This window comes from Amblyomma mixtum, chromosome 1, assembly GCF_055824585.1.
Source record: "Amblyomma mixtum isolate Tamu chromosome 1, ASM5582458v1, whole genome shotgun sequence".
NCBI lineage: Eukaryota > Metazoa > Arthropoda > Arachnida > Ixodida > Ixodidae > Amblyomma > Amblyomma mixtum.
The window spans coordinates 134,507,006-134,533,422 of record NC_143012.1 but is presented as its reverse complement, the minus strand read 5'-3'; the positions used below and the strand labels follow the sequence as shown (position 1 = coordinate 134,533,422).

The window sequence follows — 26,417 nt, the reverse complement described above, 5'->3', positions numbered from 1 at the left end:
AAAAGAAGGCTCCCAGTCTTCGGTTCTTCCCCACGCCTACCTTCACGGCTCCTCGGGTCGTGACAATATTAAAGCCAGTTAAAAACTACACTTCTCAGTTCGTTTGAAATTAATGGTAGAGATGTTTGCAAAATGCGGAGACCCTCAGATGATGATGATGAAAACGTTTATTAAAGCCACAATGCCTTAGTTGAAGGGAAGGCTGATCGGGTCCCTAGTCCGGGACGCCGTTGGTGAAAGCCGCTGCCCGTGCTCTGGCGACGAGGGCTCGTCGTTCCTCGAGGTCCGAGCTGGACAGGGCCGCCTCCCAGCCCTCCCGCGTTGGCTGATTTATGATATCAATGCTGTCATTTTTCTGACAAGCCCATACCATATGATACAAGTTTGCCTTCTCAGATGCATTATGCAGGACTGTAACTTGTCGGTGGGAAAGTGACGACTGTGCAGAGGCCGTCTCACCTGACGGTTTTGTTCGGCACGCGAATGGTGACAAACCTCAGTTGATCATCACACAAAATACCACCCTATACAGCTATGAAAAGATCTGCCCGTAACCGCCGACACCACTGAGTGAGAAGACTTGCCAGGAAAGACATGTCAATGCTCGTGTCTGCCTTCAGATTACGGAAACATTGTTTGCAGGTAGACAGGAACTTATTTTGAACTCTTTCAATACGGTCACTGTTGGATTTGCACGCTCCTTCCAAACAGTTCAACTGTATTCGACTAGACGTACACAGAAAGGTTTATGCAGCTTTAATTAGGAAGGGAAGGGCACCTCCAGAATGTCCGGAAAAGTGGCAAGCTGCGCCAAGGTACTGAAGAGCACACCCAGTAATCTCATACGGCGAACACAACAGAGAATAATAAAAAAAATTCCGGGGGCACTTTTGGCTCTCTAAAGTGCTGCAAGGCGATAGCAATTCTGGTGTTTTTTTTATTTTTCACATTTTATTTTATTTTACTTTTATTTTTGTTTCTTTTTTATCTTTATTTATTTTTATTTTCTTATTTATTTCTTTTACTTTATTTATGAAACCCATGCATTCACTGGATTCGCCTTTATCCATGCCCAAGCCCTGAGCCTTCGTGGCGGAGTGGTAGCGTCTCCAGTTCAAGTGCCAAAGGCCCTGGAACGATTCCCAGCCTCGACGCAGTTTCTTTCTAAGTAGTGAAGCCGCAACGCAGACACATTTGCTAACATTCCTTGGTCACGACTGAATGAGGCGTTAAAGGCTTTCGCCTTAAAAGCGCTCCCAAATGGCGCGTTCCGGCAGCCCTCGGCAGAGCTGAGCTTCTGTAGGAGTTTTTTCGCTATATGAGGCAACATTTCTTTTCGCCGCATTCAAAAATAAGACTGTTCTGAGACACTACAGATGGAATGAAGAAATGTCAGCCTGGACAGCATTGCAGTCCCCAAATTCGAGCACCTCCTTAAATGTCTTGATGTCATCGGCATGCAGAAAAAAATGATGAGTTCCGTCTCACAGTAAAAACGTCATTTGTAAATAAAGGGAACCCGGAACGAAACTTTGAAACACACCACTGGTTGTTCTCTACCTGAAAGATGTCTGTTCATTAATGCTCGTATAGCAGTATCGGCTTTGGAGGTACCTATGCATAAGCGCCACAAAGGAAGCGTCGATGTCAGGGAGAAGGAGCTTCAAATCAAAGGAAACTTTATTTGCTCATTCAAGGAAAACTTACACACATTCAGTATTCGGACCGACACCCTACACGGCTAGTATCCGGTCCAATACAAAACAGAAAATTTGCGCAACTGCGATATGAAATGTGTGAACAAAGAATTAAACAAAATATAAACAACTAAATGAGACATGCAAATCATCCTGTGTCGGGTCGAATACACAACATAGCACATAGGCAACCCCATGTGGAAGGTGAGAAGCAACATTTAAACGAAATACAGATACTGAATTCAAACAAAAAGCAGATAGCGAAGTCACATCCTTACTGTTGTGTGCAAGAAAAACAGCTTCCAAGGGAGCTTACAATTTTCTCGCAAGCTATATTTCTATCGGCAGTGCATTCCAGACCTTCGTTTCAATGAATTAAATTAATTTTTCACCCTATCTATAGTTCCTAAGGCTTTCTTTACTTCCTCCACGATGGAAAGCAGCTGGTGAGGATCAGATAACAGCAAATTTGCTGAAGGATGGGAGAGAGATTGTGCTCGAAAAACTAGCCACCCTGCATACACAATGCCTTGTGACCTCGAGTGCGCCTAAAGCTAGGAAAAACGCTAACATTATCTTAATTCATAAGAAAGGAGGCGTCAAGGAGTCGAATAATTACAGACCGATGAACTTATTGTCTGTTTCTTGCAAGGTATTTGCTAGGGTAGTCTCTAATAGGGTCAGGGCAACCTTAGACTTCAATCAACCAAATGATCAGGCAGGCTTTCGTAAAAGATACTCGACAATAACCATATTCACGCTATCAGTCAGGTGATAGAGAATTGCGCGGAATATAACCAGCCCCTATATTATAGCGTTCATTGAATATGAGAAAGCATTCGACTCAGCAGAAACCTCAGCTGTCATGCAGGCATTGCGGAATCAGGAAATCATGCAGGCATGCGGAATTCTCCATAAAGTCAGCAATAGAATTCCAATAAGGAAAGGAGTCAGGCAGGGAGACAACACGATCTCACCTATGCTATTCACCGCCTGTTTACAGGAGGTATTCGGGGGCCTGAAATGGGAACAGTCAGGGATAAGAGTTAATGAAGAATACCTAGGTAATCTGGGATTCACTGATGGCATTGCCTTGCTAAGTCACTCAGGACATGAACTGCAAAGCATGATCAATGAGTTAGACAGGCAGAGCAGAACAGTGGAGCTAAAAATTAACATGCAGAAAACCAAAGTAGCATTCAACAGTCTAGCAAGAGAACAGCAGTTCGCAATTAGTGACGAGCTGCTGGAAGTATTAAGGGAATGTGTCTATTTAGAGCAGGTAGTGACCACTGATCCGGATCACGAGAGGGAAATAACTGAAAGAATAAGAATGGGGTGGAGTGCATATGGCAGGTTCTCTCAGATCATGAATGGCAGTTTACCAATATCCCTCAACAGAAAAGTACACAGCAGCTGTTGTATCATACCGGTACTCACTTATAGGGCAGAAACGTGGAGGCTAACAAAGAGGGTTCAGCTTAAGTTCAGGACAGCGCAGTGAGCTATGGAAAGAAAAATGATAAGTGTAACGTTAAGAGATCGGAAGCGGGCGGAGTGGCTGAGGGAACAAACGCGGGTTAAAGACATCCTAGTCGCAAATCAAAAGGAAGAAGTGGCCTTGGGCGGGGCATGTAATGCGAAGGCAAGATAACCGCTGGTCCTTAAGGGTAACGGAGTGGATGCAAAGAGAAGGCAAGCGTAGCAGGAGGCGGCAGAAAGTTAGGTGGGTGGTTGAGATTAATAAGTTTACGGGAATACGGTGGCCGCAACTGGCGAAGGACAGGGTTGATTGGAGAGACATGGGACAGGCCTTTGCCCTACAGTGGGCGGAGTCAGGCTGATGTTGATGATGATATTGTTACGGACCTACGCTGACCAAGAGCGCGCTGCGCTACACGAATAAAGAAGAGGCGCGGGGCGAGCGTAAGGGGAGAGCGCGCGGTGCTAGCGCGAGACAGAGACCGAAAGAGAATCGCCGCGGCCGGTTGTGCCTGGATCTTCTACGTTCCTGTGTGCCTTTCTCTGCGCGGGCCCGCCGTCCCGTAACATTTGGTGGCAGCGGTGGGATTATGCCACTCACCCGCTCCCAGAGTCAAGTACCCGACGTGCCAGATGACAGGACTCCGCCACCAGCCGATGGCGCCGACGACGCAGTGGCCGGCACCGCTAGACCTGGGTGCTCGGAGGGGCTCGGTCCTCCGCAGCGGCTGGACGCTGGTATTGGGCGCCTCCTGGATATGGTTACCCAGCGGATGGACGCATGGGAGACCCGTCTGACTGCCCAGGCTGGGGAGATGGAGGCCCTACGCGCGACTTCCGTCGCCTTCTGCCACTCGAGCCGAATACGGGTCAGGTGCCTTTGGGCGTCCCCGCCACCGCTGTCCCCGGCTCTGCCGTCGCTGTACCTGCGGTCGTCGCCGCCAATAGCGTGCTCGGCGCGGGCACATCATTGGACGTCGTGGAGTTACCTACGTTCGACGGCACCATCTCGTGGCATGCTTACCGCATCCAGCTGGACAGTATTGCGGCGGCGAGAGGCTGGGACGAGCAAATGAAGGCATGGATGCTCCTCGCCAAACTGAGAGGCCGCGCGACTGAGCAGCTGCAGAACGTGCCGCCCGACCAGCTGGGCTCTTATACTGTCCTGGCGGGCCTCCTCGCCGACCACTACAGTGCCTCTGGCCACCCCCGTGTCCAGTACCATCGCCTGCGAGCCCGCCGTCAAGAGCCCGGGGAGACATATCAGGACCTTGCCGCCGCCATTGAGCGCCTGGCACTGCAGTCGCTGCCGCGGGGGCGCCTCAGAACGCCGTGGCCCTGATTGGCACTGAGGCGTTTGTCGACGCCATCCGACTCCCTGAGGTGCAGCGCTTTGTCCCCTCTGGGCGTCCTGAGTCCGTTCGCGCCGCCATGGCGCTCACCGTCGAGGCGGAATTGACTTTGCCGGCCACGCGGGGGTCGCCACCATCTGCCGAGCGCAGCATCCCGCTGCAGGCTCCTCGACTGGTAGTCCCTACAGCGGCCTCTACCCGACGCGTGCGTAACGACACCCGCGTGACCTGCTTCCGCTGTGGCCTGAGGGGACACTACGCGAGGGACTGTGCTGGCCCTCCAACGTCGGAAAACGATTCGGTGGAACGGTGCCCCCGGATAAAGTCCTTTCCCGCACTCCTTATTTCACTGCGTCCCCTTCTTTCGTCGGCTTCGATGACAACTGAAGCTCCCTACGTGCTCGTTGACGTTGCCCTGCTTGATCGGCACGTAGCGGCTTGGTCGACACCGGAGCGGCTGTCAATGCGCCCGACAAATCGTTTATTGTCAACGCGCCCCACCTGCTTCTTCCAGCCGCCAAAACCCAGCTCGTAGCTTTTAACGGCGCCTCGGTGGAGCAAGTCGGACGTGTTATCGTCAACTTCAGAGCACTCGGAAAGACCATCTCCACCGAGTTTGTTGTCGCGGACAGCCCTATTTGGCCAGGGGTCCTCGGGTGCGGGTGGTGCCAGCAAGCCGCGGTCGTCCTTAATTTTACCACCACAGAACCACGTGCAAGCCGAACTCTGTGTGGGCCAGGTTGGCTTAGCCGAATTTCCAGCCTTGCTGTTACCCTGTGGCAGTCCCTGGTGTCGGCGACCAAGCGTGCTTCAGGATCTGAGCGTTACCTCGGAACGAAGTGACCACGTCGAGTCAAGCCAGTCGACGTCACTACCGTGACTGTGGCGACCGCCGTGACTCTGCCACCGGGTGCGGCAACTTGGGTTAATGCCAAGTTTGGCAGTCTCATCACAGCGGATGTGCTTTTCGAACCTACCAGGTGTTCGGCTCCAGCCCGAGAGATGACCTCCCCTCGAAGCCTTCTGTCTGTGCTCAAAGGAGAGGCCCACGTATTAATGCTTAATATCAGCCGCGCACCGCGCGTGCTGACTCCCGGCAGGCAATTGGGTACAGCGTCAGTCTTGCACTCCGAATCACCGGTTGCGTCTTTGCAACCTGAAGAACCATCTCACCAGACCCACCACAATCCAGCGCCGGCGGTCCTATCATGGGACGCATTTAACTTTGGGCCCACCCTGACCTGCGCGGAGCTCGCCTCTCTGAAGGCCTTGTTGCTAGAGCATCGCAGTTGTCTTGTTCTAAGCGCCGGTGAACTCGGGTGCACTTCCTGGGCCCAACACCGGATCAACACCGAAAACCGTGGGCCTATTCATCACCAACCTCGCCGTGTCGCGCCAGCTGAACGGAGAGTCATCCAGCAGCACGTGTGCGATATGCTTGACCAGGGAATAATCGCCCCTTCTTGTAGCCCTTGGTCCTCCTCTGTCGTCTTTGTGCGCAAGAAGGATGGAACACTCCGCTTCTGCGTTGATTACCTCAAGTTTAACGCTATCACTCGTCTCGACGTGTACCCGCTGCCCCGCCTCGACGATGCATTTGACCGCCTGAAGGGGGCCCGTTATTTTTCCACACTAGATCTGCTCTCGGGCTACTGGCAGGTGCCTGTTCACCCCGATGATGTGGAAAAGACGGCATTCGTGACTCCCGACGGCCTCTACCAATTCAACCGTATGCCCTTCGGTCTCTCAAATGCTTCGGCCACCTTTCAGCGCCTCATGGACCGCGTCTTAGGCCATATGAAGTGGACTATGGCGCTGGTCTACCTGGACGACGTCATTTTCTATGCGGCCACGTTTGAAGAACACCAAAGGCGACTCAAACTCGTCCTCGAAGCCCTTACCTCTGCTGGGCTTTGCTTAAAACTAAAGAAATGTTTCTTCGGTTTCGCAGAGGTCACGTACTTGGGTCACGTTGGGAACCGGCATGGCATCCGTCCCGACCCGGAGAAGCTAAAAGCGCTTACGGCTTACGAAGCTCCCACCACTGCCAAGGAGCTCAAAAGTTTCCTTGGATTTGCTTCGTATTTCCGTCGTTTTATACCCGACTTTGCCAAGCGAAGCGCTCCGTTAATCGCCCTGCTGAAGAAGAATTTGAAAGGTAAAAAACGTAGCGCAAAGAGACGAGGACACAGAAAGACAGACAACACACGGCGACAACACATAGCGCCGTGTGTTGTCTGTCTTTCTGTGTCCTCGTCTCTCTGCGCTACGTTTTTTACCTTTCAAATATGAACCAACAAGCCCAAGCATATACCCTTCTGAAGAAGAATGCAGCGTGGAGTTGGACATCGGCCCAACAGCTCGCGTTCCTTGACGTCAAGCAAGCTCTCCTCGAGCCTCCTACGTTGGCCCATTACAACGAATCGGCCCCCATCGTCCTCCACACGGATGCCAGCCAAGATGGGCTCGGGGCTGTTCCCCTGCAGGAGGATGATTCTGGTGACAACAAAGTCCTCGCTTATGCCAGCCGCCGGCTTTCCGACGTTTAGCGCCGCCGCCACTCTTCAGAACTCGAGTGCCTCGCCGTTATTGTCTGGGCAGTCGAGAAGTTCCGTCCCTACTTGTACAGCCGTCACTTTACCATCGTCACGGACAATAGCGCTCTCACTTCGCTGCAGTCTGCCAAACACTTAAATGCCAAGATTGCACGCTGGTCCCTGCAACTTCAAGAGTATGATTTCACCATAGTGCATTGGCGCGGCTCTGCACATCAGGATGCCGATTTCCTTTCTCGCCACCCTTGTTCTGTGACGGCTTTGACGGACCTCAGGACTGCGCAAACTCAAGATCCCGACGTTGCTGCCATAATCCACTCCCTTGGCACCGCCGTCGGCGCCGACCTGCGCAAACTGCGCCGGGTGTATCAAATGAAGGATAATCTCTTATGTCATGTGAGGCGGTTCCGTGGTCGACCACCCGTGTGGTTGCCAGTGGTGCCGGCAACACTGCGGTCGCAGATCTTGCGCGGCCTACACGACGCTCCCACGGCTGGTCACCTTGGCCGCGGCAAAACCAACGCACGAGTGTCGGAGGGCTTTTGGTGGCCTAGTATGTCTAGAGACGTCAAGGAACACGTGGCGTCCTGCCAGCCGTGCCAATTCAGGAAGTCGTCCACACGAGTAGCCAAGCCACCCCCGCAGGCGTTTTCACCGCCGAGTTCACCTTTCGAACTGGTTGGACTTGACCATTTGGGCCCGTTCCCGAAGACAGGCGCCGGCAATCGGTATATTCTGGTTGCGATCGATTACTTTTCCAAGTGGGTCGAAGCACTGCCCGTTCGACACGTCGTCCGCTCATGCCGTCTTGTTTGTGGAACACAATCTCGTTCTTCGGCACGGTGTGCCCCGACGCCTCATCACGGACCGTGGGAGCTGCTTTATGTCCCAAGAATTTGAGCGCGCCCTCCGCTCCTTTGAAATTGCGCATTCCACTACGTCCGTCAATCATCCCCAGCGCAATGGCCTCGTGGAGCGTGTCAACCGCACCCTCACGGATATACTCGCCTCCTATGTCGCCCCGTCCCACACAAACTGGGATCGTTTCGTTTCTGCTGCAGCTTTTGCACTCAACACTGCGGCTCAAGAAACAACGCATGTCACGCCGTTCTCAGGCGTCTATGGCAGAACGCCCTCCATCCCTCTCGACGCGCAGTTGGGCCTTCCCCGTCCTACTTCGTCACCGACTGACTGCGCCCAACGACTTCGTTACGCCCGCCTCGACGCTCAGCGCAATCTTCTCACGGCTCATGCGCGTGCGCAAGTGGCCAATGCGGCAGCACCACCACTTCCCTCCTTCCGGTCCGGTGACTTGGTCCTCGTTCGCCGCACCATCAGCGCGACTGGCCGTGCCGCGAAGCTCTTGCCCCGATACCGCGGCCCTTACCGTGTCGTTGCACGGCTCGGCCCCGTTACGTACCGCCTAGAAGACCTCCCCGAGCTTCGACCACGCGGTGTGCACCACATTTTTCCCGAACATGTCTCAAACATGAAGCGCTATGTCTCCGGCACCCGCCGTGATCCCGACTTGGCTCCCACGTCCTCAACAGTGCCGCCGCCGCCTGCTAGCACCAGGCCTCCCTCCCGGAATGCCGCCACATAAGTGGAGCGCTGTGCCATGGACGCAATCACAAGTTGCGACTTCTGTCCGCCCCGACTGCGCACGTCGAAGCAACCCAGTCGCCTACAGGAACACTAGACGAGGGCAAGCGCGGCGATGCGCTTCCACAAGCTAACACGAAGCCGCAAACGCAAATACAAACGCTGTCTCCCGACTACGCCACCGGAACTGAACGTCGGCCTCAGATTTCGATGAACGGCTTACTGGAACCACTTTCCGAAGGCAGGCAAAAGCCCTCGCTGTTGTCGTACGGTGAGGAATCGCCTGCAAGCAGCCCCGAGATCTACCTGGACAGTTTGGTGTCAGACGACACTGTCATCACAACGTGATGATGCCTCCTGCAAATCAAGCTGCGCCGGTGAGAAGAACCTACCCGGGCTCATCGGGACGAGTTCGATGCCTTTCTCAACAAATGCACTCCCGTCAAGGAAGCGCCGCAAAATGTCAAAGATATGCAGGGCGCTTCTCGTATCAGTGCCTCCGTTCCCTTCCCTATCGGATGCCGTCGCAGGAGACACCGGCGTGGAGTCACGTAGCCCACACGCTTCGTCGCCGGATTCCTCGTCCCTACCCAGCGGCGAAAGCTTTTCTGACATTGCGGAACCTCGCTCACCCCTGGCACAGAACCTGCAGGTGCTCGACAATACGTCGCTCGCGAGCGATGTAATCCCCATCACTTTCGCCGGGGACACGACCACGCTCAAGGAGCACTAGCCACCCTGATGGCAACCTGCAAAGCGAAACACGCGCTAGAGGACGCCGGCGGTGTTGGAACTGCGTGCTACCTCAGCGCTGCGAAGCGCGCGCTGCGCTACACGAATAAAGAAGAGGCGCGGGGCGAGCGCGAGGGGAGAGCGCGCGGTGGTAGCGCGAGACAGAGACCGAAAGAGAACCGCCGCGGCCGGTTGTGCCTGGATCTTCTACGTTCCTGTGCCTTTCTCTGCGCGGGCCCGCCGTCCCGTAACAATATAGTTATGAATAATAAGGTTAAAATTACCGTCAGCAGCATGTCTTGGGGGGGGGGGGGGGGGGGGGGGGGCAGAGGACTCCGGCTGGGAAGATCGTCGCGTACAATGGATGCATGGACGGACGGACGGACGGACGGACTTATGGACGGAAGGATGGATAAGGGCTGAACCTTTTAAATCGGGTGGTGGTTCTAGCCACCTAGCCATGACTCGTATAATTTCACTCGTCTTGATTTTAGCTAATCAGATAACCTTCTCTTGTTCACTTGTACCCGCTTAAAATCAATTTTTCCTTCACTGTCCTTAAACCCTCATGCTTTAAATAAATCAGACCCGCTGTTTTCAACTGTAGGGTGAAGCCCTTTACAGAAAAGTATCAAGCATTCAGCTCTTTCCTCCTCCTCCTCTCCACATGCGTCGCATGAGGTCTCTACATCGCGGTGCCTGACTCGGTGTGTCTTAGTCCGCAAAACTCCTGTCCTGACCTCGAAAAGCAAAGTGCTTCCCCTACAGTTATCGTAATATTTTCTTTTCCAATTTTCTGCCTAAACATTCTGCATGCTCCCAGTGCCAATTTCTTAAGCATACCTCTATTCCACAAGGCCCTCTCTTCTTCTTTAACCTTTTTCTTTACTGATAATTGCTTGTCCTCCAGCTGTTGTCCGGATATTTGCTTGCCAGTTTTCTTGTTCGCTTTCGCCATTTTGTGTCGACATACTTTATGTACAAGTAACAGAAAACTTTCCTACCTCACTGCTTTTTCCCCATTTATCTCAATCGATCCTCAAATTCTATCGTACTGCTAGCTCCTCTAATCTCGAACGACGCCCATCCCATGCCACCCTGTACCGCCTGATCTGGTGCATTGCAGTGTGCTCCCAAAGAAACCCTCTCTACGCCGTATTGTTTGATTTCTAACCTCGCTTGAACAACTGGTCTCACGCACTAGACCGCATGCCCGAAAGTAAGGCTAGCAACGATCACCCTTTCCAGATCCCTCTTACCAGTTCGCACCTATCCTAATTCTACAATACCCTATTTTTCATGACAGCTGTTTTCCTACTATGTTTAGTCATTATATATGTTAAGGCGAAAGCCTTTAATGACTCATATTCGCGGCTATGAGTCCGTCCGTCTGTCACATCCAAAGCGAAAGTGAACTAGTCATTAACCAGTCACGAATAGTTAGTCATAAACCAATCAGTCAAGACGAATTAGTCACTCACCAGTCATGAACTAATTAGTCATGGCTAGTTAGTCAATAACTAATCATGACTAGCCAATAAACAATCGTGACTAATTAGTCATGTGTAATGATTCATTGGCTAGTCATGACTCAATTAGTCATGGCCAGCCAAACCAAGTCGCCCCATAGCCGCCTCGTGTGTGCCAATGGGCGTGCGGCCAGAGTTGCGTGGAAAGGCGTTCGCCTCGCGCACTTCAGCCTCGTTAAAGTGGCCCCTGAATTTTTTGATGCTCTGTCAGATACTCGGCGCAGTTATTTATCCACACTTACCCACTACCTCTAGCGTGATCTCCTGTATCCTATGCACGTCGCCCTTATCATTACATGTTATGAGTGAAGATTTTCCTCACTAAACTTGAAGTCTAATCTATCCATCTCTGTACCACACAGGTGTCTATAAACTTCTGGAAATCTTCCTTGTCAGCCATTAGCACTGTATCATCCGCGTACTGTTTAATCCATTCGGCTTGCTTGAAATAAAGTCTGCCCCTCTCCTTGTAAGTACGACATGAACAATTGCGACAGAGGACATCCTTACTTAGGCCCCCGCAGTGCCACTATATGCTCTGATGCATTTTTGCCATTTTATAAGCGTTTTGTTTCTTTTATAGATGCATTTTAAAAGATTAATTGCTCCATCTTCCACATCCAAGGTGCCCAGTATGTCACACAGATCCTCTCGAATAACGCTGCCGTAGGCTCCCCTGATATCCAGAAATGCTAGCCGCAGGGGCCTGTGTTTCTTTTCAGCTATCTATACACTGCATCGATGAAAACAGATTATCCTCCAACCTTCTTTGCTTCCGAAACCCATTTTGTAGCTCGCCTAGCATCCCGTCATTCTGCACCCATGCCTGCAGTCTGTCCTTTATAATCTGCATCACGACCCTGTAAACCACAGACACAACTGTTATGGGACGGTAATAAAACATGGTGCTGGGCTAGTTGGTCAATCATACTTGGTAAGAAGACAGCGCAAAAACGACAACCACAGGGGAGGACAAGACACAAAAGTTGATAGTAGCGTTCTTTTCTTGTCCTCCCCTGTGGTTGTCGTTTTTGCGCTGTCTTCCTACCAAGTATGGAACGGTACTTGTTCATGCCAGCTTTGTCCCTCTGTCTCTCATTTATGATGTTCATTCTGCTTAAACGCCATCCATCTATTATCATTTCGCTCACTACCTCTCTTAAGTTTCCTTGGACTTTGGTCATCGCATCTTTATTGACATGAGCGGAATACCATCTCGTCCTGTCGAAGTACTACTAGGAACCTTCTCTGCCCTTTCCCACTCTCTTTGTCCAATCGAAACAACTGCTGTGACCGCTCTATCCTCCTTCGATAGATTCCTTCAATGTGTAACACTTCTCTGGTTTTAAATTTTTCTCTCATACTTGTTCCTACATGTTCCATGCTTCATCCCCTTCTAGCCGAATACCCTGATCTGTAACTATAAGCCATTTCTCTGACCTAGTCTTATTGCTCATGGAGTTCGGATTTTCCAAAATTTTCTGTTTGCTTTCCTATTCTTTTTATTTACTTTTCACGTCCACTGACCCTCATTTCTTCTAATTTTCTCATTGATCAAAGAGGATGCTTCCTTTCTACACTTTATGAAGGTATTCCGTTTTCTGTCTTCTTCAGCTTCTGGTTCCCCTTTTTCTCGGAATATTTGTATTCGCTGTGCACTTCCTGACGTTTCTCCATGGCGTCCTTAACCTCCTCATCCAACCAACTCTTGCGTTTGCGTCTTCTTTTCCTTTTTGGCCTGACTTGCGCCTTGGCTAGCGCTAGCTCATGTAATCGAGATAATTTGGTATAAGTTCATTCTGTTTCATTATCCTCAAAAATACTTTCTCAATTTGTTTCCCTGCTGCTTCCAATTGCTGTTCTGAGTAAAATATCCCATCTGATTGTTCATCTTGCCTCGGTCCTACATTAGTTTCTTTTCTCAAAGTCAGCTTGATACGTTTGTGGTCACAACCTAGACACCTGGAGCCATGTTCATCTATGCTCATTACCCCTGACCTATTAAGCATCCTGAGAGAAGCCAACAGCCACAGAAACCAAGGGACACGAGGGATTTTTTTTCGTGGGTTCGTGGGTTCGTGGGTTCGGATCCCACCGGCGGCATGTGGTTGTTTTCTGCTTTTCTAATCAATTATCTTTAAGCGGTAACCTATTCAGTAATATTCTTAATCGAAAAGCAGCACAAAATAAATAAAATAATTAAAAAAATCCCTCGTGTCCCTTGGTTTCTGTGGCTGTTGGCTTCTCTCATATTTATAACGAGCCCCTCATCCCCCCCCCTCTTTTGTTTGCTTAATTGCTTAGCGAGGGCCTCGGTTCTCGCAGCCTTGACGCCATAGGAAGCATAAGAGGGTTCTCACACAGCTTCCACTCTCGCCGTTCGATGACGTTCTACGTCACATCAGCGGTAACTCAGGACGTGCCACGTCCGCCGCTTAAGAGCGTGGGTGGCGCTGGTGAACACTCTAAAGGTTAGGTTATTTGTAAACATAAATACCCCCGAAAGCAGAAGAATTGACAGCCGTCGCCGTAGCTCAGCGGTAGAGCACCGGACGCGTAATTCGGAGGTCGTGGGTTCGGATCCCACCGGCGGCATGTGGTTGTTTTTTCTTCTGCTTTTCTAATCAATTATCTTTAAGCGGTAACCTATTCAGTAATATTCTTAATCGAAAAACAGCACAAAATAAATAAAATAATTAAAAAAAAATCCCTCGTGTCCCTTGGTTTCTGTGGCTGTTGGCTTCTCTCATATTTATAACGAGCCCCTCATCCCCCCCCCTCTTTTGTTTGCTTAATTGCTTAGCGAGGGCCTCGGTTCTGGCAGCCTTGACGCCATAGGAAGCATAAGAGGGTTCTCACACAGCTTCCACTCTCGCCGTTCGATGACGTTCTACGTCACATCAGCGGTAACTCAGGACGTGCCACGTCCGCCGCTTAAGAGCGTGGGCGGCGCTGGTGAACACTCTAAAGGTTAGGTTATTTGTAAACATAAATACCCCCGAAAGCAGAAGAATTGACAGCCGTCGCCGTAGCTCAGCGGTAGAGCACCGGACGCGTAATTCGGAGGTCGTGGGTTCGGATCCCACCGGCGGCATGTGGTTGTTTTTTCTTCTGCTTTTCTAATCAATTATCTTTAAGCGGTAACCTATTCAGTAATATTCTTAATCGAAAAACAGCACAAAATAAATAAAATAATTAAAAAAAATACCTCGTGTCCCTTGGTTTCTGTGGCTGTTGGCTTCTCTCATATTTATAACGAGCCCCTCATCCCCCCCTCTTTTGTTTGCTTAATTGCTTAGCGAGGGCCTCGGTTCTGGCAGCCTTGACGCCATAGGAAGCATAAGAGGGTTCTCACACAGCTTCCACTCTCACCGTTCGATGACGTTCTACGTCACATCAGCGGTAACTCAGGACGTGCCACGTCCGCCGCTTAAGAGCGTGGGTGGCGCTGGTGAACACTCTAAAGGTTAGGTTATTTGTAAACATAAATACCCCCGAAAGCAGAAGAATTGACAGCCGTCGCCGTAGCTCAGCGGTAAAGCACCGGACGCGTAATTCGGAGGTCGTGGGTTCGGATCCCACCGGCGGCACGTGGTTGTTTTTTCTTCTGCTTTTCTAATCAATTATCTTTAAGCGGTAACCTATTCAGTAATATTCTTAATCGAAAAACAGCACAAAATAAATAAAATAATTAAAAAAAATCCCTCGTGTCCCTTGGTTTCTGTGGCTGTTGGCTTCTCTCCTATTAAGCATCCTGTGTGACATAAGTGCAAAATCTATCGTCGAACGCAGACTACCTGTTCCCCATGTACGGAGCCCTTCACACTTCTCGGTACTGTCACATACAACTAAATCACGCCTGTAAGACTTACCTGGCACCATGCTTCCTATCGAATCTGCGTACCCATCCAGGCCACCTTAGTATGCATTAATGTCGCCTAATATAATTGCTCGCCCTCTCCTCCAAGCTCATCGATGTCACTTGTGATACATTCTACCATTTTTCTGTTCTCTTCTTTGGCATTAGCTCCAGTCCACAGGAATACAAGGTCAAGGAGTGTTTGCTTGCCTGCCATTTTTCCTTTTAGGCATAATTTTTTTTGCATTTCTGTTTCACCTTTTGCCAATTGATACTTTTATGAATGAATGCCCAAATTCCACCCCCTTTTGGCTGCCCTCTATTCTATTGCAACATTCCCATGCATAGCCAGGATTGAAGAGTGGTTGCTCCATGTCCCTAAGATGTGTGTCCACTAACCCATACCACATTAATTCCTCCTCTTTTTACTGTCCTTCTATTTTCTCCCATTTCAGCCTTTTCCTGCGCCTTCCATGTGAATGCACCCTATATCTGAATTAATCTGGCACTGACGCTTGTGTCTATTCCTTCTCCTATGGTTCCATCGTTTCTTTGATCTTGGTTATTCCCTTGGTTCGACCTTGTCTGCACAAATCAAACCAGAAAAAATCCTGGTTCGATACTCTGGTTTTAACAGATTCTTCTGCAATTTGCAGTCAATACTGCTCAACTTAGGGGAGGATAAAACAGCATTCATGCCGTACCGTTCCCGTACATATCCTTCAGCCGAAGGGAGATAGGTTTAGTTTTGGTAGGTAAAATATGCGTAACAGGCACATTTTACCTACCAAAACTAAAATTACTTTGTATTATGCATTTTTCTTTTCCCACCTAAGCTATTGTTTCCTTGTCTGGGGCAACACAACGGTATCTAACGTCCTAAAACTGCAAACATTGCAAAAGAAAATGCTTCGTGCAATCGTCAATGGGTCATATGATTCACCTACTAGACACATTTACCTACATTATAATATTATACCTGTCAACAAACTATTTGACTACAGATTTGCATGTTTTTACAAAACAGTGGTAAAAAAGGGTGATTCATTTATTTCTCAGATTGTGCCAATGACATATCGCCAATCATCGTACGACATCCGATTGCAATGTAGGTTTGTACTACCAAAATGCAGAACTAACTATGGATTCTGTATGTTAAGGTATATTGTGCCAAAGTTCCTCAATACCTCATTCAGTGACCAAGTGAATATTTTGTCTTTGTCTGCCATCCGGAAAAGCTTTATTCAGCAATATGTGCTACAGTGATGCGAAGCGTCTGGGTGTACTATGCCACTCTGTGTAATAACCTCACTGTCTTTTATTATAATTATTACTGCCAATTGCTAGATATCTGTTTCCTATAATACATTGTTCTTCATAAGCGCACTTGTATCCACTTTTCAACAGTGTTTTTTTTTTCTCTCTCTTTTTGCCTCGTGCCAACTGCCGACTTGTAAGGATGGTGAGGCCCGTCAAGCGGTGTATCATTCACTGCTTTTTTCTCACCATCCCCAGTTTGCGTGTACAAACTGAAATAAAGATTTGATTGATTGATTTTGCGTACATGTGATAGAGCAGCCACCTCATTAGCCTGACTGCGAATGCACTCTTGGCGCGAGCCTTCCTTCGCCAAATTTAAGACCATCTCACGTGCCTTGGATATAAAGATGTCCCGGATATCCACTCTATTCCAGGTTTGCTCCGAAAAGCTGCCTTCGAACACATGAATCGTACACGCCCGGCCTAATACATGACAACGGGATACCATTCTTCACTACTTCGCAGTAGCTCCAGTAGTAATGTAGTAAGGCCTTCATCAAATCTCCGACGGTACGCCCACACGTCTGACCAGGAAGGAGTCGTATATTGAGGTCAAGAAGCTGGAGTTTTCCATCTTTCGGAAATTCCACTCCTACAGTGTAAAAAAATGTGCACCCTTAAGGGCGCATTTCCTTGTCTATAACTCACATCCTTGCACCCTCCCAAAAAGGGTGCAAAGTATGCTCGTCGCACCCATAGCAAGGGTGGGATCGTTAGTTGCACCCGTATTTTTTTGGCTACGTAAAAGGGTGCAAAGTATGCTTGTCGCACCCTTTTCCCGACTGCTTTAAAGTTTCATAGGTTCTTATTGCTTTAAAAGGCGCTGATCAATTTCTTTTTTTGGGGTGCACTCTTGAATAGAAGCTAAACATTTCGTACGAAAAGCTGCCGACTACCTGTCTACCTTTGCACTAACGTTACGGCATCTCCAACTATAATTAAATTACAGAGATTTGTGCCCAACGGTGTTTCTGAACCTCCTTGCTGTGCAATGACGCGCGTGGCAACAACCGCGTCCGCCGAAGCGATGACGCCGGCTGAAACAACAGATACCCTTCTGCTCAAAATTTCTCTAAGTTTATATGTGCCATTTCAGCGACCCCCTATTTGGAGTCAGTGACGCTTAGCACTTCAGCTAAAATAATTCAGTCAGTTATCACATTCTGGGGACACAGACTCCGGTCATAGCTGCTCGCATCAAGGTTGCAGTTGTCTTTTAATGGAAAACTCGAATAGCTCGCATCATTTTAAAAGCACGCTTGATTGAACTACTGGAATGTTGCTCGACAAGTCAAAGAATACCGTACACCCTTACGCACTCTTGCACCCGAAGGGGCTACAACACCCTCGCACCCGTGCAGCTTTGAAGGGTCCATGGCTGCATTAAAGGTGCTAACGTTCTCAGCGCACCCTTTTCCAAAAAAATAAGAAAAATGATGGTTTGGAAAGGGTGCAGCCATGAGCGTTACACCTTTAAGGGTGCAAATTTTTTTACTGTGTAACCACTGTCCCTGAACAACTTCAAGGTGTCCATAATGCCAGGATAGAAATCAGATACATGAAGGTGTACCACCTAATTATCCACATAACATATCCTGAGAAACAAGCCATGTGAGCTATCTTTGATGGATCTATCAACGCAGCCCGCAAATGTATTGCTTAGAACGAGGCAGAGTAACATGCACTCTCTCCAATTTTGGGTGAAGTGCTGGACAATCCACCCTGCTCTAGTAGACGGCAAACATAAAACAAAATTGAAAGAACCTTTGCACAGAGACCCCTGCCCAAAAAGCAACTTCGTCATTGTCTTGGCTGATGTATGTCTGGCATATTTGATGAAATCATCGTGAGGAAACGAATAATAACGGTCCTGAACATCCACACTGAAAACATAGCAATCACCCGCATCCTGGTGCTTCCAAATTCTAGCCTAATTTGGGTAAGAGTTCACCGGCTTGGAGCGAGTTCAGGCGCCTCTGTAGATAGGACGCCACAGCGCGCTGGCACTTGTTGGCCTCCGACACAACTCATCGAACATTAAAGAGCTCAAGCTGGACGCCCTTGGTGCTCTTCACAGATAACGCAAGCAGCGCCAAGTTGTGCTTGCCTTGCTTTTTCACCTTGCTTATTGTAAAGGGTCACAGGAACAAATGGCTGTATCACACTAAATATTCACAAAACACAACTCTCACCGAAAACATTTCTGCAAGCTAAATAACATTAAAAAATTAGCTGAGGTTTAGCTCTGGTTAAACCGGGCAAGTTGCGTAAGCGAGCAGCAACTGTTTTGCCCGAGGCGAAGGCGCGTATTTATTCCCCGTTTCCCTCCCTCTTCCTCTCTCCACATTCAGACACATGCGTCGAGAGCGCGCAGATGCGCGGCCGCGGCGGCGGCGCAGCGACGGTCCTGCCGCCTGGTGGAGCGCGGCTGAAACGGTTGCTATTGCAACGGCGCTCCATTTCTTTGACCTCGGCCACCGCCGGGAGCTACGCGACGGCTCGAAACCTGGCGATGTATTGCTTACGCACTAAAAACTGATGCAGGTACCGCCACCACAGGCACTTTTCGCGATCAAACTGCGGCGATGCCGAGAGGTTTTGAACGCAGATCTGTGAGTCCAGGCTGCACAGCCCAACGCGATGATCACGCAACCCCTTCGGCCATTACGTAACTAAGTTAGGATCGAAACCTGGGAAAGTTGGCAGACGATCGTACTTTTAAATGCGCGAGAAAAAAAACACGGACAAGAAGACCACACGTGTACACACACTTGGTGCTCTTCGGTCTGCGTACATATTTTCTCTATTTGCGCATATGAATGAACGTCACTTATTGAACTGAATGGCGGCAAAATCCTTTAATGCGATTGCTTCAGCAATATATTCAAAAAATATCAGAATAGCGAGAAATCAGTTTTTACTTGGAACAAGAATTGGAGTTACCTGTTTGAAGTGGCAGGTCAGATCTCTTTGGAACCTTTGTGCATGCCTCTCTCATATACCCTGGTTAAGGAGCGCTTGCTTGACTGTTCATGTTTCCACTGAAACAAATGCTTGTTGATAATTTTTGAGCGCTGTGATGAGTGCTGCTAAAATTCTGCGCATTTCTCTGAGTGGCGGAGTGCTTCAAGATACTGTTTCAGAGGAAAGCATTACTTAGAGCAATAAAACTCTTGAATGACAAAACGCAATCTCTTTCATTCATCCTGGAGAGTTTAAAAATATCTATGTATACACTTATTGCCCTAGTGATGTTCGAAATGTACGACAGTTTCATTTGTTCTTAACGTTGTTTTCCCATTTCCCACTTCTTCTGTTGCCCCTGGTCGCCTTTTTTTTCTTCACATGTTCGTGTTTCGCATTTTTTTCTATTTTCGTGTCTGATGTTATTTTAACTCTGTTTTGTATAAATTTCGTGTTCCTTTCATGTAATTGCTTTGTACCGCGTTCTTGTACCGATACTATGTTTTTTTTTTCCTTCTGAATATTCCTTTTTCCGATTTGCCCCCTGACCCAATGCTCTTCGGGGCCTGTGAGGTACAAATAAGTAAATAAAAGCTATGAACCAATCGCGGCCGGCAAAGAATTCAATTGGGAGTCCGCGCAGTTACCGGAATTCTCAAGAGGCGTCACTTCTACGTAAATATCTAGATCATCGGCATTTTTTTTTCTGTGTGTGTGTGAAATTTACATCTCAAAAATTTTCGTGTGTTAAAATCTACCTCCGTGCACTCATATGAGACTGACCTGCCCTTCACATTCCCCTTTGTAGGGTAATATGCCTGCGGAGTAGTTATTATGTCTTCATCACTGTTGCCCTTATTTTGGGCTGTTTGGATGAATGATCGCCTTTTCCGTCTTCCGCATTCTGCCGACTTTAACGAATCTTCCACCGACGACCAGCATCGCCCCGAATGAACAGCTTCCCACGCCGGAGCAACAATCAGAGGCGCCACCTCGGAGCAACAAGTGCCCTAGTTACGAGCGCGCAGCAGAAGGAATAGACAAAAGAAAAATTACACGAAGCATCGGCACAGCTTCCTCACAAAAGAGAGGGCTAATAATTAAGACGCCGCGTGCCTTCTGGGGCGACAATGCGCTCAAAGCTTTTCATATGGCTCGGTTATGGCTGCGGCTTCGCCATTACCCAGAGTGAAAAGCGTGCCCATTGTTCTTCTAGCTTGCGCGCTCACTCTGAGAAATGGCCTGCCACCTCCGCTGGACCTCGCTGGAAGGTCACCGCAATTCACGTTCTCACTTCTCATGTCTTGCTTCCATTCAGATGCATGCGACTGCGTTAAGGATTGGTCATCAGTTCTTTCATAACAGTAAGGAATACGGACTTTTGCCTGGCCTAGCTTGTGCTTAATAAGTGACGGAAACCACAGCGCGAAAACAAGGAAGACAAGAAAGAACACAAAACTCCCGGTTGGGTGTTTTCCGTGTGCCCTCAATATATTCTGCTCTTCTTCTTCCGCACAGTGGATTAGGATCAGAAGACGGAGGGGTGAGCCGGAAACGAAAAACCTGCAAGTTGCCAACAGTGTGAAAATGGCCAATCTTGCCGGAGAGTCCCAAATTATGAACAGAACATTTTGAGAGAAGAGTGCAAGCCCCTTGCTATGCATATGCGAGGTGTATTCTTCAAAAAGTACGACGCTCTGGCGGGCTCGTTTGTTCATTTCAAAAGAACGACAGAAACTGCGCAAGGAGAACGGGACGAAGGGCACACATGAGCATAGACAAGGAGCAGAAACCGAACTCGCATGTTGACAGGGCATTCATGTTTACGTAGAAGAGAGCCGCTTGTTCCGAAAAGATGCCGAACTTTTGTTATAACATCTTTATTGCTTATTTTGCTACATTTTAAGCGCTCTCCCCTTCAGAGTAGTACCTTCTACTCGCAATACACCGTTCCCATCGTTCGTTCCATTTTTGGAAAGCCTCCTTGGAAAGCACGAAGGTCTCTCGTCGCATTGTCCCGAATCTCTATGCATAGGCGCCCGGGGGGGGGGGGGGGGGGGGGAGGCTCAGTTAGCACCCTCTTTTTCATTCGCCCTCCCCCCTCCTCCGGGCATGCTCCTTGGCAAGAATTATTAATTTATTTATTTTACACCCAGGATACACAGAGTACATTACAGAGGGGAACGGCAATCCACAGAAATATAGAAGACCAAAAAGGGTGAAGGGGTCAAATACTGATCCCTTAGGAACCCCAGAACCAAGTGGTACAGTAGAGGAATCAGCGTCATTAATGCTGACAAATTCAGCACGAGAAGGAGGAAATCTACAGATCCAGTTAAAAACTGCAGGGTCATTGTTCAGCACACTTAGTTTATGTAATAGCAGTGAGATGTTAACTAAATCGAATTTTTAGCAAAGTAAAGAAATATTTCAGTAGAGTTGAAACGCGGGTCAATTGGTACATATTCATGAAAACAGTCAAAAGACGGAACACAGCGAAGAGACGAGGCAGACACACGACGACTGGGCTTACGACTGTGCTTTATTGAAGGAAACACAGGCTAAGGTGGCACAGCATGCGCAGCTCATTCACCAAAAATCTGCATTCTAAGGATATGCCTTGCTCTAGTGCCGTTGCCAAAGGAAGCTTAGTTCCTTCTGCATAAAGGAGATAGAAGGATTACTGATGCAATGATCCCCTTGCGACCAATGAGGAATGCCTTGAGGATTTGTCGCTCGACTTTTCCTTTGCCTGACTTTGCCTGACATTTGCCAACGATACTGACATTAGAAAACAGCGGGTAGCAGCCGCATTCCCGGCAATGTCGAGGCATGTTAGCACCGTCCCTAGAGGACAGAGAGTTGTGGTGTTCTCTCAATCTTTCATTATTACACCGGCCTGTTTGGCCAATGCACACCTCTTCGCAGGTCAGCGGAATCCTCTACACCACACCTTTGGCACAAGTGACGTAGCGGTTTTCATGCTGCGTCGAACAGACCGGACGATAAGTCCTGCGACGTGCAACCCGTGAGCACAGGCATGATGATTTGCAGGGAGCAGAAAACACAACACTGATGCCCTGCCTTCCAGCGACCTTTTTGATGGTGTGGGAAATTTTGTGCACATAAGGCATCACTTCAATTTTTTTTTTTCAACTGCATTTGGGTCAACCCTTTTAACGTCTCGAACCTTAATCTTTTGCAACAACGTTTCTGCCACCACCCTCAAAAGATCTTTCGGGAAACCGGCCGCCTCCAAGCGTTCAAACTGGTTATCGAAGCTTGCCTTGATGCTGTGGTGGCAACTCTTTTGCAGTTCATTACGGAAGCAGTTCATAGCTATCCCTTGTGCGTGCGTGCGTGCGTGCGTGCGTGCGTGCGTGTGTGTGTGTGTGTGTGTGTGTGTGTGTGTGTGTGTGTGTGTGTGTGTGTGTGTGTGTGTGTGTGTGTGTGTGTGTGTGTGTGTGTGTGTGTGTGTGTGTGTGTGTGTGTGTGTGTGTGTGTGTGTGTGTGTGTGTGTGTGTGTGTGTGTGTGTGTGTGTGTGTGTGTGTGTGTGTGTGTGTGTGTGTGTGTGTGTGTGTGTGTGTGTGTGTGTGTGTGTGTGTGTGTGTGTGTGTGTGTGTGTGTGTGTGTGTGTGTGTGTGTGTGTGTGTGTGTGTGTGTGTGTGTGTGTGTGTGTGTGTGTCCAAGTAGCAGAGCTAATTAAACGCCAACTGGAATAGAGTGGCTGCCATGGGAAGATTACCCGCATACCCTTTGCCGCCGGTGTGGCCGTCCCTTTCGCGGCGGGGGTGCCTCAGACTCAAACAACCCGAAGGTTCTCGCACACCACCGTTCGACCACGTTCCTATGTGGCACTCTCGGTAAACGAAGACGCACAGTGGCGCTGGTGAACATTCTCACGGTTCGGTTGCACCACACATAAGTACTACTCCCCAAAGCCAAAAGATTAGGTAGTCGTCGCCGCAACGAGGAAGTAGCGGACACCTTAAATTTCCTCACCGTGCGCTTTTCTTTCTTTATAGCCACTACAGAAGGCAGACGACCCAGGTACTTACAGGGTATTTGTTTCCTGTACCGTTATATCGGCAACCTTCTCTGGAATTCCTGGACGCCAGTGTTTTAAAACGTGTTAAGCGAATGTCCTCTGCTGCAAAAACGTTCTTCTGTAAACTGCACAGATCGACGCTGCCTGTCAAGGCATGACTTCATGCTCCATGGACGGTGAATTGCCGCCTGCGCAGTGCGCCAACTACCATTGTTTTCTTCTGTGCAATGATGATATACGTTCTTCTGGGACATATTTACAGCGAATCAAGGACATTGAAATCGCACCCGTTAGTATCCGTTTTTTGCCAGTGGAGAAAAATTGTGTTGTGCCGCATGATCTATTAATGTTGCTCTGACTATTTAGTCTGTTGAAGAGCTGTATGATGAAACGCCACGCGGAATCACCGCGGTCATCAAAATATTTGTTCCCTGAGCCATGCGCTTTAGTGAAGGGAGTATACGGTTCCCTGGAAGAGCCGCCTTGCTGGCTCCCCTGTCTGGATGCACACTTTTGATGTTTGGGAAGGTGAGGGACGTGCATGGGTATGGTGGGCTCGTATTACACAGCTCGGAGTTTTGTGGCATAAGCCTACTCAGGTTTTCCTTTTCGGCACTAGCTACTTCCATGCAGTAAAGAAAAAAAATCGTCGCCGTAGCTTAATTACTTGGTAGAGCACGCAAAATTCGGAAGTCAAGGGTTTGGATTCAAGGAGAACTTTTTGCTGGGCTAGTTGGTCCATTCTGACATGAGTGATAACAGCGCGAAAGAAGAAGCCCGAAGGCGAAGGCGCTCTTTCCTGTCCCTTCTTCGTTTCGCCTTTGGGCTTCTTTTTTCGCGCTGTGTTCACTCATGTCAGAATGGACCAACTAGCCCAGCAAAAAGTTAGGATTCTACCGGCCACATGTTTCTTTTTCTTTCTAATTAATTATCGTTAAAATAATTACCTTATTAAGCTCCTATTGATGAACACTACAATTTTTTTTAAAGTACATCCCCTATCTATGCTCCTTGGTTTCGGCGATTGTTTGGCTTCCCTCATGTGCGGCAGTGAGAGGCAGATATAAGCAGCCCGTCAGAGAATTCAAGATACAGCAGTCAGAAAACAGTGTGACGAAGCTGCACGCTAGCGATTGGCGTTTTCTTTTTATAAGCAGAACAATTTCAATGCATCAGCATAACACAAAATCACTTCATCACAGTTATATTTCATTTTAGTTGCACCGCCGCTACAAGCATGCCTTTCCTTGCTTATTTCCGTCGCGTGCAACAAAGAATGTTAGGATTCTTTAGAAAGAAGAACACATATTTATATTTTTTCGTTTTGTAATATATTGCATTAATATGTGTTTTAACGCTTCAAAGCTACGCTTAGTCTATCAGGAACGCTGCAGTGGAGGACTCCAGATTAGCGTAGACCAACGAGGTTCCTCAGAGCGCACTCAAATCGCACAGCACACGCGCATTTTTGCATTTGGCCGCCATTAAAATGCGGCCTCGCCACCGGTATCAAACCCGCGACCTTGGCATCAGCAGGCGAGCACCACAGCCACTGAGCCATCGTGAGAGGTCTTATTCATTATCTGCTGTCTGAGACAAGGAATGTCTCAGAAAGTAAATATATTGCACAACGTGATTGGGTCATTGTGCTTATGCTTCACATGTTTATGGTACATGCCGCAAAGAAAATGAAACCATTCTCACTCACTGCTTTACGAGTTAAAGCAGTGCTAGCAATTCGATTAGCATGTGAAAGGGGGATACTATGAAATCCAACATTTAACATCAATCTGGCGTAAAATACTTAAGAATTACCAAAAGCACATTGCGGAAGCGCCTTTATTCCTAGACACGAGACTTTCAGTTTTGTTGCCGAACTGGAGCCATTTCGACTGGATGCCATTTTTCGCACTCCATAACTCAGAGAGCTTTCCGTGGGTAAATTTACGCGCTGGCACATGTCATTTTGTCTGAAAAAAAAAAGTATACCGTGTTGCAAAAAAATGCGCGCTTGAACCGAGTCCTGAAACGGTTCGGAACGGTTCTTTTGAATCGTACCGGTTCGGGTTCACTTCCAAGATGGCGAAAAAAATTGGGGTTCGGTTCTGTTCCAGTTCCGGGCAAAAATTGGAGTTCGGCTCCAGTTCGACACCCTGTACAGTACAATACCTCCCCCCCCCCCCCCCCCCCCCCCCGCCCCACGCGGACTTAAAATGTGCTGTCCGCAAACTTTCGGATTCGAATCAAACGGCCTGAGGTTTTCCATACAGTTCACTCTACTAGGTGAGCGCTGTGTCGACGCGCACATAGAATCTTTTCCGAGTAGGGAAGTTGTCCGTGTGGTGGTAAACAACCTTTAATACCAATGCACCTAGTCCATGGCTATTTGCTCGAGAGCTGTGCCAACGCCTCCGTCGGCTCTGACCACGCAGGCGTCTGCTCGGTTATGCTGGCGTCAGGTGGCGCGCCTTACACTGTCGATACAACTGATACACCTGATACAAATGATCAAGTGCTGACATTACAAGGCCACGAAATACCCAAAGTGGCCGAATACAGATACCTCGGGATATGGCTAAACGAAGGGCAGATATACACGGAAAAGAATGAACAGTCTCTTAGGGCAAAAGGACGAAGAGACGCTGGCATAATGAAACATAGAGCATTATGGGGGTACAACAAATATGAAGTACTGGGGTATTTGGAAAGGAATATGGTGCCGGGGCTTACTTTCGGCCATGCGGTTCTGCGCTTAAGGGCAAAGTTCAGTCGTGATTAGACGTAAATCAGAGAGCTGTTGGAAGATTAGCGCTAGGTGCCCACGGCAAAACCGCAAACGAGGCAGTACAAGGGGATATGGGCTGGGCATCGTTCGAAGCACGGGAAGCTAAGAGTAAAATACTATATGAAGAACGCCTGAGGAAATTCGACGATAACAGGTGGGCAGCTAAGGTATTTCAATACTTATACAGAAAGAGCGTTGACTCAGAGTGGCGGAAAAGAATTCGGAAACTAACAAGTAATTAGTACGCCGGTCATGAGGGCGGAGAAAGAAAGAGCATTAAACGACAGGTTAAAAACGCGGAAAAATTGGATTAATTCAATGGAAAAGAAGCATAGTGTAGAACTATATCGATACTGGAAAAGGCAGATAAGGAAAGAATGTTTCTATGATAACTCAAGAGGCCGTGCCCTACATCTTTGGCCTCGCCGCGGTGGCTCAATGGTTACGGCGCTCGGCTGCTGACCCGAAAGACGCGGGTTCGATCCCGGCCA

General features: G+C 48.7%; 1 pseudogene; it reads right to left on the bottom strand.

Annotated features, from left to right (window-relative positions):
- Positions 1-9,914: 9,914 nt before the first annotated feature.
- Positions 9,915-14,831, bottom strand: LOC149367659 (uncharacterized; annotated as a pseudogene).
- Between the last annotated feature and the right edge of the window lie 11,586 nt (positions 14,832-26,417).